Here is a 17,986-nt window from a genome sequence, read left to right as displayed (position 1 = left end):
CCATTATGCCGGCACTAAATAAAGAGATGGAGTCCAAAATATTGGATCATTGTTGGAGAGAGACAAAAGTGGAGGTAGAGCATTACAGGAACATGAGAAAATAGGAAAATACTTGAAAGATGCATATCAAAGCCAACAGCAAAAGAAATTAATAAACTGAAATAGAAGAGCTAACAAAACCTTTTCAGTTCCACAGTCACCGGTAGATAATACAGCACAGTAAAGTCCCCATATTTTAAATATATCAAATCCTATAAAAATGTACCACTGCAAAATGGCATAACACTGCCATACAACATAATGTAATCTCATAGCCCAAGAAAGTAAACACAGTGCTCAATCACTGCAGTGATGTGAAGTCAAATAATAGAGCAAAATGTAGAGAGAAGATTAAAAAAACATGCCCCCCCAAACACAAGCCATAATTGTGATGCCCCTACACTGGCCCAGTAATCAAGGAGCCTCAATCCTCACCAATGGCAAGAGTGGTGAACATACACACTGGGAAGATGACAAGTACACACACAGTAAAGAGCAATTTCCCTTAAGAGCACACAGAGATCACAGTCAGTCTGGGGCTGGTTTCTCCCTCTTTCTCCAGATCTTCAATAAGACTCCCCAATGGCACAGCTATAGAGTTGAGATCTCAGCTGAGTGGCCAAGCAAAGACCTCCAGCACCCTCTCTGTTCAACCAGTGCTTCATGTCCCTGCCCAAGTAGCTGACACATGCACTCTTGGAGATTTGTTTTCTATACACACACACACACACACACACACACACACACACACACACACACACACACCTGGAAAAGGCTGGCACAGGTTTACTGGCTATGACCCCTTCTGTCCAGACTATAAGGTAGCTTTCACTGCTACCAGCCAACTCTTATCAGCTACTTTAAGGTCATTAACAAAGGGTGCCCAATCCTACTGTGTAATGTTACTATTAATCCAAATGGCAGTTTTGACAAAGCGCCAGGCTATTACGAGTAGCCTGTACAGTGTCACCATATAGATATGCAAATACTCTAAGAGCTTAAATATCTCTAAACAGACCAGCCACAATTGCAATTTTAAATATATTTAATAATAAATAATAAAAGAACAAGACAATACTAAATATACATTCACAGTGCCTTCAGAGTTCAAAATCACAGGAAAATATTTAAAACATTGCAGGACAGTCTCAAACAAATAAAGAAAACTTTTAAACTAACATTTACCATATTCCTTGCTGACTCTAAAAGAAATTACTGTACCCTAGTAGCTTACTTACAGCAAGGCAGGTGCAGAGGTGAGTGGATGCTTCCTGGTCAAAGACAAAATACAAACTGTGCAGTCTCTCTCTCTCTCAGAGAGCTCTTAAATTATCATCAAATATTACTGCTGAGTTAGCTTGGATGGCATCACTTTTTGTCACCTGACTTTAGTTCACAAGCTAAACCCCTTTCTCAGAAACTAACATAATTTAGCATGTCTTTGTGAAAATACATAGCCTTCAGATGTTTGCAACTGCTAGGAGACATAAAATAATATAACACTTACAAAACAATGCAGAAGGAACCATAATACTAGATACCCTGTCTCCTTGCTGCATTGAAACTAACTTTTATGACGCAATAATAAAACAATTTAATTTCAACTATTTTTTCTGAATTTTTTTCAAGTTAACCTCCTGTGTTCCAGTTTCCATTAAACATATACATCTAAGCAGTCACAATAGTGCGGTTACATTCCTATTCTATTCCAATAGGGCATGCTGTGGTTACATTTTAGCTCAGTACATTATAAACACTTCTGTATAAATCATATTAATATTCAGAAATGACATAGAATTATTTACAAAATTCCCAATAGCTGGGCTGGCAGTGTGACAATAATTAAAAATATTGAAACCCAGGCAATTAGAGTATAACGCATAGATAGTAACAGTGTACACATACTGTATGCAGTGTGTGTAAGATGACAAGCACAGCAAAATCTATAAAGAGATGTCTTAAAATAGCACTGATAAGTGAGTGTGAGCAGAAAATGTATTAAAAACTACAATCAAATTAATATGAGGCCAGACATTAGGCACAATATTTGTCTGTACATGCATTGCATTCAAATAATGGAGCACATCATTAAGGAAAAACAGTATATGAGAGTATGGTATGCAAACTTGGCAGATATCCATATATCCAAGGCATGGATGAACAAATCAACATAGAACCGCCCCCCCCAAAAAAAAAAAAAACAGTGACATAGATGGGACCCAATATGCGATTCTAATAAATGCAAACATGTTCATCCATGCAAACTAGAGTGTTTAAATAGCTGCACAGAAAATAAGAGGCACCATAAACTCATGACAGTAAGAGTCATTTTCATGCTGTATGCTGAATTGCATAGAGGCATTTGTATTAAAACACATAACTAAGAACCTAACCAAAAAATATTCCTGGCAAATATTCAAACACATCATAAGAAGAAAGCATCAACCAAAGGGAAATCCAAGCAATGATAGTGGATAAAATAATCTCAGAACATTCCTAGGAGTTATACTGCACCAATATTTAAATCCAGCTGATTTCCACAAGTAATGGGATGTAGTCTTAGAAAAGGTTTTACAGACCTTCATTTTGAGATAAATATGTACTAGTGTGTGTAGTAATATTGCTTTTCAACTGCACCCCTAGGTTAATATAAACGGCTCCTCTCAGAAGTGTGTGGCCAGCACGAGTCTTGCAACTTCAAAAATTAAATTGTAAAGAAATATAAAAAATTTGGGAACTGATTGTAATGCCAATAACAAGTTTTTCTTGGTAGGCTTTGCACCACCATCATGTACCCCACAGGGCTATCTGCACAGTCCCGCTACTTATACACGATAACTCAAAGTTAGTAGCATCTCAGAAATGTTTAAAGGTGCTCATAGCCTTGGATTTTTGATGCATGCTAAATATTTGCACTTTCAGTTATGCATTTTTTGAGTAAAACTATGTTTTTAAATCAGGAACCCAAGCAAAAAAAAAAAAATCAAATTTATGTTATACCGGGATGACACTAATGAATTTCTAGCCTTTGACAATGCTCACCACAAAACATGCAATAGGCACATAAAACACTTATCCAGAAATATATTACTTTAAAAGCTCACAGAGGTTTCCCCACCTTTGGAACAAGCTTCCTATTCAAGTTAAATAAAGCCCCTTGTTGGCCCCTCATTGGCCCTATTTAAGTGTAATTTGGACAATTGGATGGGTAACTGGAAATTTACCCTGGGGGTTCCACTTGTGTCCTTCTTGGACAGGGGCAATAGGTGCTGATTTTAGTGTGTGCTTGAACCAGACAAACTTGGGAACATGGGTTGAGCTTTGCTAGGCTTGTAAGGGCCCTGAGACCATTAGTCTAGTAACCTCCTATGATCCTATGATCGATTGTATGATCCTATTGGTCAGATTACATAAAGTTCCAGTGTATCGTGTTAAGCGCCACGCAAAAATTGCAGTTACCCAAATAATATGCAAATATGCCCCAGTCTAAGAACACCTTAGCACAAAGCAGCCATAACCAGTTATGTCAGAGTAACAGCAATCACTGATGTCAAACCTGTATTCCAGGAAAACTCATTCATAAACTTATATATATATATATATATATATATATATATATATATATATATATATATATATATGTGTGTGTGTGTGTGTGTGTGTGTGTGTGTCTCATCTACAGAAGGTATAGAAGCCAAATGGACCTTTCAGTAAAAGGTGGAAAGTACTAAAGGAAGACAAATTTGCATCAGCCACTATGTCCAAAGAGTAATATCTGCAAACAGTTACAAATATTGTCTTAATGCATAGATAGACATATATAAATATACACACCACAATTTGCAGAAGCTGACATAATCAACAACATTTATAATAAAAAAATTACGTAAGGTGAATGGCAATTATGGCCAGATCACCATGGCTGACTCTAGCTAATAATATGGGTGCAGTGCACATATGGGGAACACAAGTAACACACACTCAAGGAAATAGGGTGATAGAAAAACAGATGTGGGTTGAGGATACAAAAGGGAGAAACACAAGCAGTATGACAGAATCGGAAGGTCAAAGAAAGAAGCAGAGGGGCATGTGCAATTTTTTGTTGTGGGGATAGGCCCCATGTTTTCCTTTTTGGAGAATAGAAGGCATGGAAAAGAGCAGGTGTAAACATATAACAAATATCATAAATCTTGAAGGCTCAAAATGCACTTAAAGGAGAAGTAAGGTATGTAGATAGCACACATACAGACTATACAACATAAGTGAAGGAAAATTGACAAATGGTAGGAATACATACCAGCCATGGTGACATACAAAATTACATATATACCAATGCACAAGTCATTGCTGAGATGTTGCTAACTATGTGACAGTCATACCAGAAAGAGTATGAGAGATGGTAGGTGTGCGTTGGAGAACAGTAAATGAGGAATACAGATATCAAATACATTCATCCACTAGGATGCCAGCAGTGCAAGTGCAAGTCAGGCAAGTTGTATTTCTCCAAGACCTTTGGGTCTCTAGTATCACATTGGTTATGAAAGAGTACTTTGAGGGGTTGATGAATGAAGAGAATGAGCGGGAGAGAAGGTTGGATGATGTAGGGATAGTGAATCAGGAAGTGCAGTGGATTAGCAAGGAGGAAGTAAGGATAGCTATGAAGAGGATGAAGAATGGAAAGGCTGTTGGCCCAGATGACATACCTGTAGAAGCATGGATGTGTTTTAGGTATAATGGCAGTGGAGTTTTTAACCAGATTGTTTAATGAAATCTTGGAAAGTGAGAGGATGCCTGAGGAATGGAGAGAAAGTGTTTTGGTACCGATTTTTAAGAATAAGGGTGATGTGCAGAGCTGTAGTAACAACAGAGGGATTCAATTGATCAGTCACAGCATGAAGTTATGGGAAAGAGTAGTGGATGCTAGGTTAAGAAGGGACGTGATGATTAGTGATCAGCAGTATGGTTTCATGCCGAGAAAGAGCACTACAGATGCGATGTTTGCTCTGAGAGTTTTGATGGAGAAGTACAGAGAATGTCAGAAGGAGTTGCATTGTGTTTTTGTAGACTTAGAGAAAGCATATGACAGGGTATCTAGAGAGGAGTTGTGGTATTGTATGAGGAAGTCAGGAGTGTCAGAGAAGTATGTAAGAGTGGTACAAGATATGTACGAGGGTAGTGTGACAGCGGTGAGGTCTGCTGTGGGAGTGACAGATGCGTTTAAGGTGGAGGTGGTATTACATCAAGGATCAGCTCTGAGCCCTTTCTTATTTGCAATGGTGATGGACAGGTTGACAGACGAGATCAGACAGGAGTCCCCATGGACTATGATGCTTGCAGATGACATTTTGATCTGTAGTGAGAGTAGGGAACAGGTGGAGATGACCCTGGAGAGATGCTCTAGAGAAAAGAGGAATGAAGGTCAGCAGGACTAAGACAGAATATATGTGTTTGAATGAGAGGGAGGATAGAGGAATGATGAGGATGCAAGGAGTAGAGGTGGCGAAGGTGGATGAGTTTAAATACTTAGGGTCAATAGTGCAGAGTAACGGTGAGAGTGGAAGAGAGGTGAAGAAGAGAGTACAGGCAGGATGGAGTGGATGGAGAAGAGTGTCAGGAGTGATTTGTGACAGACGAGTACCTGTAAGAGTGAAAGGGAAAGTCTACAAAAGGGTAGTGAGACCAGCTATGTTATATGGGTTGGAGACAGTGGCATTGACAAAAAGGCAGGAGTTTGAGCTGGATGTGGCAGAGATAAAGATGTTAAGAATTGCACTTGGTGTGATGAGGGTGGACAGGATTAGGAAAAAGTATATTAAAGGGTCAGCCCAGGTTGGAAGGTTTGGGGACAAAGCCAGAGAGGCAAGATTAAGTTGGTTTGGACATGGGCTGAGGTGGGATGCTGAGTATATTGGGAAAAAGATTCTAAGGATGAAGCTACCAGGTAACAGCAAAAGAGGAAGACCTAAGATAAGGTTTATGGATGTGGTGAGAGAGGACATGCAGGTGGTTGGTGTGACAGAGCAAGATGCAGGAGACAGGAAGAAATGGAAACAGGTGATCCGCTGTGGCAACCCCTAATGGGAATAGCCGAAAGAAGATGATGACTATCACATTGGTTATGGACAACATTCCTAAGCCAAAGTATGATTAAAGTTAATGAAATTAATATGGCTTCAATCTTTGATGTTACCCAAAAGTACTCTTCCCAGCACCAATAATATGCCCACAACTGAGCCCTTCTAGCAATTCATATGGAGTTACCTGTATCGGTAGCATATATATATATATATATATATATATATATATATATATATATAGCTATTAGTTCTCTTTTATGAGATCCATTGCTCCTACTACTACTATTGGAACTGCCTTGTTATTCTTCCTCTGCATTGCCTGAATTATTGCCTGTAAATCATAGCTGAGGAATGGTTCCTACACCAGTGCCTCATCCTGAACCCCAAAAAAAACAAACTCCTACTTTTTGCTCCCACCAATAGGGCCACACCACTACACTTTACTGTCACATTGAACAATGGAACCATCATATCCCCCGACTCTACCACAAAACTCCTAGGGGTACTAATTGACAATAACCTTAACTTTGATAGTCACATTAACAATACCATAAAAACAGTCAACAAAAAACTAGGCTCCCTCTATAGAATCAAATCCTTTCTTACCCCACTAGCAAGATCTACTATTGCCCAGACCCACTTAATCTCTACCCTACTCTACGCCTCCCCTATATATACTAACCTCTCAAAAAACAACATGAACAAACTGGCTGTCTCCTATAACAATATTGCTAGATTTGCAACAGGCTCTATATTCCAAACCCATCACTGTATTAATTATGAAAAACTAGGTTGGCTAGAGCTACCAAATCTACTTCTATTTAAACAATTAACATTTGCCTACAAAATCCTGTATCAGCCTAATAACACACCAATTCTTACCAACCTTATCACCCCCTACAGCAACCTTAAGACCCTACGCTCATCTAATAAAATACTAGTACAAATAGGCAAAACTTACAATAAGGCTGGGGACTCTCTGTTCTCTAATACCATAGGTACAACCTGGAACTCTCTCCTCAGTGATCTGACCTCCCTTTCTTCACTAACACAATTTAAAATCAGCCTTAAAACCTACCTCAAATCCCATTGGTTATGCACCTGTACGAACCCAGACTAACATCTCATGTCATTTTTTCACAAAGATACCTGTCTTATTACTGTATATACTAACTGTCTAATGAAAGCCATAAATATAACAGGCCTTAAAATTGATTAGATTCTCTATCTATATCCAAAAATGTCTTTCAGACTATCTACTATGTTAACAAAAGATACTTATCATAAGATTCTGCAATCAAATGTGTTTTGAAGTGAGCATATTTCCTTATATTCTACTCTACTCACATCTATATGATCTTTCATGCATGAAATAGCTTAATTTTGTATTGTACTTGCACCTGTGAAATTTTGTTTTGCTTTTATATATAATATTGTACTTTACTTTCGAGGAGCTTTTCTCCCCCGGCCACTGCTGAAAATGGACATGTATCCAGCTGGACTAGCCCAGTCAACAAATGTAAAATAAATAAATAAAATAAAAATAAATTGTGTCTCTCTGTGCATAAGACTATGTAATGACTTGTTGTAGCAATTTCAATGACCAGTGCTACAGTTGTCTTCTTCTTATGGACTGCTATATTAGTTTTTCTCTTATATATTTTTGAACTGTTGATAATGGGGGATCCCATGTGATATAGACTTCATCATTCTTTATCATACTTTGTGGCTCATGTTTCCAGTTCTTCTCAGGTACTTCAGTATTGTAATGTTTGCTCAATCTTCAGTGCAAATATTGCCACATTACTATGCCTTTCAGTCTGCAGGCCTTCTGCCATTAGTGTATTACACCCAGCAACAAGATGTGTGACTGTTTCCAATTTTGTATTACAAAACCTGCATTTCTCTGTTTCTCCCACATGTTTAATGGATTTTGTGAATCAATGTGATTAGTCATCAGCAAATGAAGGAGCAGACTAGAACCTCCAACCCTGCATGTAAAAGGAGGAACACCAGTCACACAGAGGTAAAACACAGTGCCAAACAGCAGTAACACAGCAAAGTATTAATGTGGCTGTGTAATAAACAAGTATTCACACTACAAGTGCATGAGAAATGGGATCCATATGTGAAAGATATATGCTATGCCAGAGGCAACACAGATAGACTGTCACGTTATACAATGTACATGAGTGACATTCCGTGGCATAACATAATCCAAAAGAAAAGGCTCATCACACATACTCACACCAATGGCATGGAATATGAAGTAAATGGTGATGCATATATGATTAATGAAAGTTAAGAAATGCAAGCCTGTGCATAGGCAGAAAACATATAAATCCCTGAGAAATGCACAGCACACAAGTACCACATAAATACTGATTGAATCTACAGAATTACCACCATCATATGTGCATATGCCTTGCATGTGTATGATACCCAACATGGTGGCACAAGATAATATTGTACAAGTACACCTACATGGCAGTGATGATAACATACAGGAAGGTAAACATACACATAGCATATGCCATGTATATCTGAAACATGTAGGCCAGAGCTACAAGGAGTAAGGGAGATGGACAGCACAGGTCCACATCCGTGTGGAAATGCCAGCAAGAGAAAGTAGGCACAGAATAAAGCAGGAAAGCCCTAGCTAAGGAGACATAGTGTACATGATGTGTCCACAACACAAGATGGACTGCATGGTCTTGCAAAGTACAGTGAAGCAAATGGCCATCATCTGATTCACATGGGCATAGTGCATTGGGAATGGCTATAAACATGTCTGTGTTCAAATGACTCAAACAACAAAGTGATGTGCAACAATTAAATAGCAAATGGCATAGGTACACAACAAAACTAGGTTTGAGCAGTAGGTTTAAGCTCTGTGGATCCTGTTTTGGCATCATGCAGACTACAAGAGCAACTGGAAGGAGAAATAGACTTTTAATGCTTTCTTTTTGATGTTTTTCTGAATTTACTGCTTTCTGCACTTGTTTTAAGTAATTTCTAATTTAACTGCATTTCTTTAAACTGTATTTGCCTTAATATTGCTACGCACTCAAGTGTGCTATCTTGCACTGCATCTAAAGTGTTTTATTACTGTTTAACTGATTTTCTGCTAAAAAACAAAAAAAAAGTTCTAAGCTTGTTTCCTGCCTTTCCTGTAATTAGTCTAGTCCAAATACAGATTTTTTTTATCCAGGACTGTTTTGTAAGTTTCTGAGTCCCCCAGACCTTTTTGTATTAGAAGGAAGCCTTCTAGCTTATCAGTGGGAGTGGTAAGCACTAAGCAGCCTATCTACCACAAGAGGAGCAGTTTCTGGCCCAGAAATTGTAGTTTATTGGCCATTTGGGCAGATTTCAATCTTTTTCAAATTTCTGGTTTAAAAGCCTGTGTTTGCGTGAGTTTTCACTTGTTTAAGCCCCGTGGATCCGGTTTTGGCATCCTGCAGAGTACAAGAGCAACTGGAAGGAGAAAGAAAGACTTTAAGTGCCTTCTTTTTGATGTTTTTCTGAATTTACTGCTTTCTGCACTTGTTTTAAGTAATTTCTAATTTTACTGCATTTCTTTAAACTGTATTTGCCTTAATATTGTTACACACTCAAGTGTGCCATCTTGCACTGCATTTAAAGTGTTTTTTATTACTGTTTAACTGCTTTCCTGCTAAAACAAAAAAAAAAGTTATAACCTTGTTTCCCACCTTTCCTGTAACTAGTCTAGTCCAGATACAGATTTGCTGTATCCAGGACTGTTTTGTAAGTTTCTGAGTCTCCAAGAACTTTCTGTTTTGCAGGGAAGCCTTCTAGCTTATCAGTGGGAGTGGTAAGCACTAGGTAACCACACTGTAAACACAAATAATTGTGTTTACTGTATGGTTATAGGAGGATTGTCGGTTTGGTTGCAAGCACTAGGTAGCCTATCTACCACAAGAGGAGTGGTTTCTGGCCCAGAAATTGTAGTTTATTGACTGTTTGGGCAGTTTTCAATCCCTTTCAACTTTCTGGTTTAAAAGCCCATGTTTGCGCATGTTTGAGCGCCACTCAGTGCTGCTAAGCTGAGGTAAACAATTACTGGTGCCAGAAAGTCTGCTCTTCAATTTTTCCTTTACATCTTGCTAGTTCTCTTCTCTCTTGCACTTTAACTTATTCACCTAACACTTCATCAGGCTTCTTGTAGCAACTATTGTAGCACACATAGTGCTATCAGCACTAGATGTCCTATAATGAAACAGCTCCAGTACTTAGTAATGATGACCCTCCCTCCTGGCACGTGTAAAGGACAGTTTATTGTGCTTTCTCCTATTATCCTAGTGAACTTGGGTATTCTGAGGTAGTTCAGCAACTGCACAGAAGATAAAATCCACAAAACTAACCACGACACCCTTTGAAATCCAAAAAGTTTTAATGTAAGGTTAGTGCTTTCATGCCCCAATGAACACTTCTTCAGACCAATATAAAAACTGTTAAAATACATACTGAATAATACTAACACACAAGCACATGATCAACTGATGTCATAAATTATTTAAACAAATCACGAGCCTTCAAAATAGGCTTTAAAGGTACAAAACCATTTAACCCTGGATGTGTATCAGCTTGCAATCTTCCTATCCATCTTGTCTCCCTCTGATTCACTATGTTATTCACCACGCCCATCCATGCCCTCTGTTCCACTACATCTATTACTCTAAACTTAAATGTATGCATGTCACCCTTTTCAGCTATGTATTTTGCAAGGGCATTTCTGAAATCTCTGTTCCTAATAGCTAACAAGTGTTCCCTTATCCTTTCCTTAAACATACCCACCGTCTTGCCTATATAAAAGCAAGAACATTCTTGACAAGATGACATATAGACCACATTTATACTAGAACATGTAGCCCTGGTTCTAAGCCTATGTTGTTCCTTCAAGACAGAATGTATAAAAGTATTGTCACTCTCTATATAACAACAATAGTTACAATCCCCACAAGGGACAGTGCCCTCTATTATCTGTTGATTCTTCCTTGGTCTATTATCATAACACAAAAGCCATTTCAAAGAACACTTATTTTTTAACACAAAATGGGAATGTGGTCCCACTATATTTCCAATCTTATCATTCGATTGCAAAATTACCCAATTCTTGTTTATTATGTCACAAAAAAATCTATCCATCATTGGTAAAATGCATTACAAAACTAACTTCATTTGTACGTCTGGCACTACCAGACTGAATGCTGCCCTGTAGCCTCTCACTTATTGAAAAATAGGATCTAGCAGATGTACTTCTCAAAGCACATGCTTCACCAACCATATTTGTAACTTCACCTTCCCTGTAGCCCCTGTTCCTAAACTCTTGTGACAGGGTATTGAGACAAGTTTCAAAATAACTTTGCATGCTATTCAGTCTGGAAATCCTCATTCCTTGACCTTTCAATACATTTTTAAAGACCTTAGTTGGATGCATACTGTCTCTTCTTAATGTAGTATTAACCCAACATGGTTTCCTATACAACCTGGTGTTCACTCTATTCTCTTGTTTAAATATCTCCCTGTCTAAGAAATCCTTCTTAGTGGCTGAGTATTTATAAGTAAATTTTAAAATGTAGTTTTTGTTTGGAGATAATCCACAAAGTCTGAAATCAATTCCTCAGGCCCCTGCCATAAAAGAAAGAGGTTAATTACAAACCTCTTAAAGAATAAAATGTGTTCCAAAAACCTATACATATTCAATACATAAGTTCGTTCCCATTGTGACATAATCAAATTCGTGTAACTATTGGCACAAGGGGTGCCCATCACTTACCCTTGCTTCTGCCAATAGTACATCCCATAAAGCAAAAATACATTATATTGTAGTATCAAACTAATAAGGGAATCGATCAATGCTATCTTGGCTACACTAAAATTACTCACTTCCTTCAAATATCCACACAATAGACTAAGGCCTTTTTCATTTGGAATACAAGTGAAAAGTGATTGCACATCCAGGGTTATAAAAAATATATTATCAACATTTTGATTATTGTCCACACATACAAACAAATCTTTTAAAAATTGTTTCATGTACCATAAAATGGTATTTGAGGCATTCACTAATCCTCTCAACTCTTTCTCAACATATATTGACATGGATTCTATCACCCACCCTTTGCCCAAGACAATTGGGCACATCAGCGGTCTCATCTTGTCCTTATGTAATGTTGGCAAACCATTTAATACAGGTACAACTGGTACTGACACCTTAAAATAATTAAAAAGATCTATAGTGATCATATGTGCAGCTAAATATCCTCTCAAGACTCTGTGAATCTCATTTACAATCTCATGCACTTTCTCTGGTCCTATCTTCATATATACATTATCATCATCCAACAATTCTCTCATTTGAATAAGATAAAAATCTTTATCTAAAATAACTAAAAGTAAAAACTGACCTCATGGCTCCTGCCACTGAAATTTTTCACTTCACCACTGATCGTTGAGCCTCCATTGAAGGCGTAGACTTTGCACAGCTCTTTTCTGATGTTACAGGAGTTTCTGGCATCTCAGTCGAAGGTTCAGGACCAATAGGGAGCATAGAAGGTGGATTGTCATCTGAAGTAACCAGTCACAATTCCCCTGCATGTTCCATTACTTTGCGCTCTCTGTTTGAACCTGTTTCCAAGGCAGAAGTTCTAGGAGGAGAGCGTGGCCATGAAAAAACATCACCATGTAGGAAGTCATGCAAATCCCTTTCAAGCTTGCATTTCTTAATCGCAAGTAAGCGACTCTGAAAGGGTAAAACTTTCTCACTCAATTCCCTCATAGTTCTTGTATACACATCAGTAGGGACAGAGAGTTCTATTCTCTGCTGCCTCTGATTTATATCAGTTATTAAAGCTTTTTCCAGCAGAAGAAAATGTTGAATGAACAGTCTAATACAGTTGAAGCTCAAGTCTAAGTTTAGCTGCTGCCACTCTTTCAACAAATAGATGTAAGTATCCCCATAAGTTGGCATTTTCAGGACTCGAAGGCCCCTGGAGATAACTTTATGATGAAGACATGCTTCAAAGTGTAGCCACTGGCATTGGTAATGCTTTAACTTAGTTTCATAGTTTCATAGTTTAGTACTAGGCTATCTGCCCTGGGGCATTTATAAGCCTAGCCATAGTGATGTGGCTTTCGCCACCCCATGTAATGGTACAAAAGTGTACAGAATAGATTTAGAATACTGTGCCTCTGTCTAGTAGTGACACAGTGAAGACCCCCTTACATAATAGAATTAGTTTACTATGCCTCTGTCTAGTAGTGACACAGAGATGACCCCTGGGGTAAACCTACGATCTCCCATCCACTTGTCAAGATTTCTCTTGAAGAGAGTTAGTGAGGGGCTCTGCCTAACATGAACTGGGACTCTGTTCCAGAGTATGGGAAGCCTCTGAGTTATGAATCTGTCCCTCCAGCATGTCCTATTCATATTTGTGCTGAGGTTTAAATCTTTAGCTCTCGTGGTTCTGATGGATTTGGATTTTTTGAGGTGGAGCATGTCCATCAATTCCTGATTGGACATGGCCTTGTACGTTAGGCACAGATGACCTCTGAGAAGGTGGTATGCTACTGAATAGAGCTGGACTTTCTTTAGTCTGGTAGCATATGACATATGTTGGAGACCCTTGATCCTCTTGGTGAGGTACTTCTGGGGTCTCTCCAGCTGTTGCAAGTGCCGGGTGAGGTACATACCAAATGGGGCATTGTACTCAATCATGGGCCTGATAAGGGAGGAGTATAGGGGTACAATGACCTCCTTTGATCTGGATGTGAATCCCATCATGATAAGGTGGGCAAGGTAGAAAGTCTTTCTAACCACTTTGGCAACGTGGGTGTCAAATGAGAGGTTGCTATTGACTTGGGTCCCCAGGTCTCTGATTACTTTTTCCGTACTCAGTGGGTTACTGTCTATGTGACAATTTGTGGGTACTTTGTTTTTCCCAAAGGGGATGACTATACATTTTTTGGCATTTAGTTTAAGGCCATGACTCCAGCACCAGTTGTCCGTTTCAGTGAGGCCTTTCTGTAGGATGTATGTGTCAGCTGGTGTATCGACTATGGTGCCTAGTTTGCAGTCATCTGTGAACTTTGTCTGCCACAACCCTCCCATGTTTGCTTTCACATCTGAGAAATAAATGCCGAACAAGAGGGGTCCCAGGACAGAGCCCTGTGGGACACCACTTGTGACTGGCTTTCAGTCTGACATGGCTCCAGCGATTTTGACTTTATGGGTTCTATCCTTTAGCCAGTTTGCAACCCATCTTGTGACATATGGATTTACATCTAAGCTGTTGAGCTTGTCTATGATGCCTGAGTGGGGTATTGTGTCAAAAGCTTTAGCCAAGTCCAGGTAGGCTGTATGGATTGCTTTGCCGTCATCAATGGCTCTAGTGACTGTTTCGAAAAAGTCAACCAGGTTCAAAAGGCAGGATCTGCCCTTTACAAAGCCGAACTGGATGGAATCAAGTGTCTGTAAGTCCCCAATGTCTCTGTTTATGAGTTCCATAATGATTCTTTCCATAACTTTGCAGACCAGGCTGGTTAAGCTTATGGAGCGGTAGTTACCAGGGTCTGTAGAGGTGCCTCCTTTGTGGAGTGGGACTACTGTTGCTGTATGCCAGTGTTCAGGTACATATCCTGTAGTAAGGCTAAGGTTAAATAGCATTTTTATATTCGGGTTTAGCTGCTCTTGGAGTTCATGTAGCACGCAACCCGGGATACCGTCAGGTCCCATTGATGCTGTGTTTTTAGCTTTGCTGAGGGCGGTTCTCACCTGGACATCTGAGATGACAGGGAGGTTACATTCAGCTGGGATAAGTATTTCTTCTTTTGGAGGTGAGGGAGGGGAGAAATTTGCACTGAACCTGTCTGCCAGAATGTTGGCAATATCTGTGGGTTCAGTGTATTTTTTGCCATTGTGAACTAACTCTGAACATATCTGAGGGTTTCCGCCCAGGTTTCTAACATAGCAGAAGAAGGCCTTGTGGTTATCTTTAGTGTCCATAGCGATTTTTCTCTCAAAGTTGGCCTTGGATGTTTTTATGAGAGAACGTAGCTTTCTACTAGTGCTGATCAGAGATGCCTTCTCTTTATGGGATTTTGCTCTGTCATGCAGTAGCTTCCTTCTTTTGTTGTACAATTTGTTTATGGCTGGGGTCCACCAGACAGGACGCCTGCCCTTGGTGGAGAGGGTCTTGATTTTATTTGTGATTGCATGATCCATGCATTCTTGGAGATGTCCATAGAAAGCATTTGTGAAGGATTCTGCATTGTGGGATGTGGTTTCCACTGACCCAGTGGGCTTAAAGGATACCATCTCGGTTTTGAGAAGTGTAAAGTCGGCTTTTGAGAAGTTTATCACTGTAGTCTTTTGTGTTGGGGGTGGAGGTGGGATATGTATATCTAGGGTGATTAGTTTGTGGTCAGATCTCACTAGTGAGGGGTATACTTCCGGTGTGGAGCACTTTTTCCCCATGTTTGTGATGATCAGGTCTAGTATATTATCTCCCCTTGTGGGAGAGGTGACTAGCTGTTCCAATGCATTTGAATTTATGAATTCCAGGAACCTTTGGTGAGACATTCATATCCTCCAATGTCTTCAGGAAGGCTGAATGGGGTTCCTGAGATTGGGAGGGTGGTCTGTAACATGCTACCAGTTGTATAGCAGTTTTGCCTACAGTTAGTTGCACCTGGATGGTCTCTGATGCTTCATGTGTTGCCACTAACCTGGAGGTGTGGGTGTCCTTGATGAATATGGACACTCCCCCTCCCTTTTTGGTTTGGCCTGAGTTTTGGGGCCGAAAAGCATGATGCGAGGTATAGCCTGGTAGCGCTGAGGTGCTCTCAGGAGCCTTGAACCAGGTTTCAGTTACTGCACAGACATCAATGTTCTCCATACTGAGGAGTGCTTCGAGAGCCTGCATCTTGAGATTTAGACTTCTGGCATTGAGCAGCATTACCATTAATTTTTTTTCCATTTTTGTTTTCTAAGGAGGTGGGTTTGTCTTTTGAGCCTTGCCTAAAAAAGGCACTATGGGGGTGGCAAGAGCCTTAGCCAATATCCGGAAGCCCAGTAGTGACAGATGCAAGCTGTCCCTTGCGAAGCAGCATGGCTTGTCCAGCATGTCATCCCAAGCAGACAGACATTGGATCTCCCTAGAATGACACCAGTATTTGAGCCAATTATTAAAGCTGATCATCTTGTCTTTGTATTGTGGCATCATTCTTGGTGAGGGCAAGATGCTGCTCAGGGTCAGGGTCAGGGTCATACCAGCTTGGGCTACATAATCGGAGAGCTCCTCTATGTCTCTTTTCATGTAGTCCAGGGAGGTACGTCTCAGGTCATTCACGCCGGCATGGACAATGACGGAGTCATATTTGTACTTGCTTTGGAGTGACCTGAATGCGTGTGTTATGTGGCGGATCCTAGCTCCCAATAGGCAGCTCACCGCTACCCTCTCCTTGTTCTGCCTGGTAAGTGGAATGTCAGTGTGTCTGACTATAGAGTCACCTATTACTAGTGTAGCAGGCATGGTGTTTGGCCTTAAGGGCTGTGATTGTTTGACACACTGATTTATTGAAGTATGTGTTGCATGTGTTATGTTTTGAGGTGGTGGATTTTTGGGTGTCTGCTTTGGGAGCCTCTGTTGTTTAGGTAAGTTTTTTGTTAGAGCCTCCGAGTATGTCTTTGTGTTATTATGTGTTTGGTTTGCAGTCGTGGTAGGTCTATGTGGGACTGGGTTTGCTGTGTGTGTGGTTACCTTCTCCTCCTGTCTGGTCTTGCCAGTCCTGAGTTGAGAAAGTTCAGCCTCCAGTTTGGCTATATAGTTGCATCTCTCACATGTATTTGTGTTTGTTAGGAGGAGGAGAGGGTTGTCTGTGTACATGAGACAATTGTAGCATTGTCTCAAGATTCCCACATTAACCAGCTGAACCGGAGAGGATGCTAGTAATCTACCACTCGACATGCTAGAATATTATAAGGGAGTGATGTGCCTTTAAGGAAAGTGGGTACTCACAGGGGTGGTAGGTGGATGCAGTGCTTACTTTAGTTAGAGAGTGCTTACTTAGAAGAGAGGTTTTGAGAACAAGTGCTAGGCTTATAAGAAAGTGAGTAGACTGATTATTATAAGAGTAGAGCTTTCTTAAGGGAAAATTTGAAGAGCAGACTTGGCGGAGCCAGAAAAAGTTTAACCTTGTTTAACTGGCGCTGTGCTATGCAATCACAGAACGCCCGCAAATGCAGATTTTAAACAGGGAACTTCAAAAGAGCTAGAAATGGTCCAAAACAACCAATTACTACAAGCTCTTGTGCTGAGGTCACTCCTTCAGGGACAGATAGGCTGCTCAAGGCTCCCCACTCCCACTAGTGAGCAAAGAAACTTCCTTCTATCCAAGTAAGGCAATGGACAAGACAGGAACTACACCACAGCCCAGAATACAGCAAAGCCTGTATACTGGTCTAAACTAGTCGAGGAGAGGCGGGAAAACAAGGATATTTATTTTTTTTTTGTTTTGAGATAGAAAGCACACAGAAATGCAGGAAACAGTAATAAATCAGTTACACAGGCTAGCACACTTTAGTGGGCAGCCACAACAGTTAAATTTAACAAACAAACAAACAACAAGTTTTGACCAATTTTCGACTAAATGAAACTTTAAGTGCAGATAATATATAATGCAACAAACAGATAAAAAAACAGTTTAAGCTTGTTCAAAGTAAGCAAGAGAAGGTATTTCAGGTAAAAAACAGCAAAAAATACTTAAATCAGGAAAGTAGTCGCTTTTCTCAGTTCTCTGCTACTAGGACCACTCTGCAGGACCACGAGGAGTTGTTTCTGAGTAGTACA

Source organism: Protopterus annectens, chromosome 10.part0 (genome assembly GCF_019279795.1).
Source record: "Protopterus annectens isolate FY-2018-M chromosome 10.part0, PAN1.0, whole genome shotgun sequence".
NCBI lineage: Eukaryota > Metazoa > Chordata > Ceratodontiformes > Protopteridae > Protopterus > Protopterus annectens.
This window is presented reverse-complemented; position numbering follows the sequence as displayed.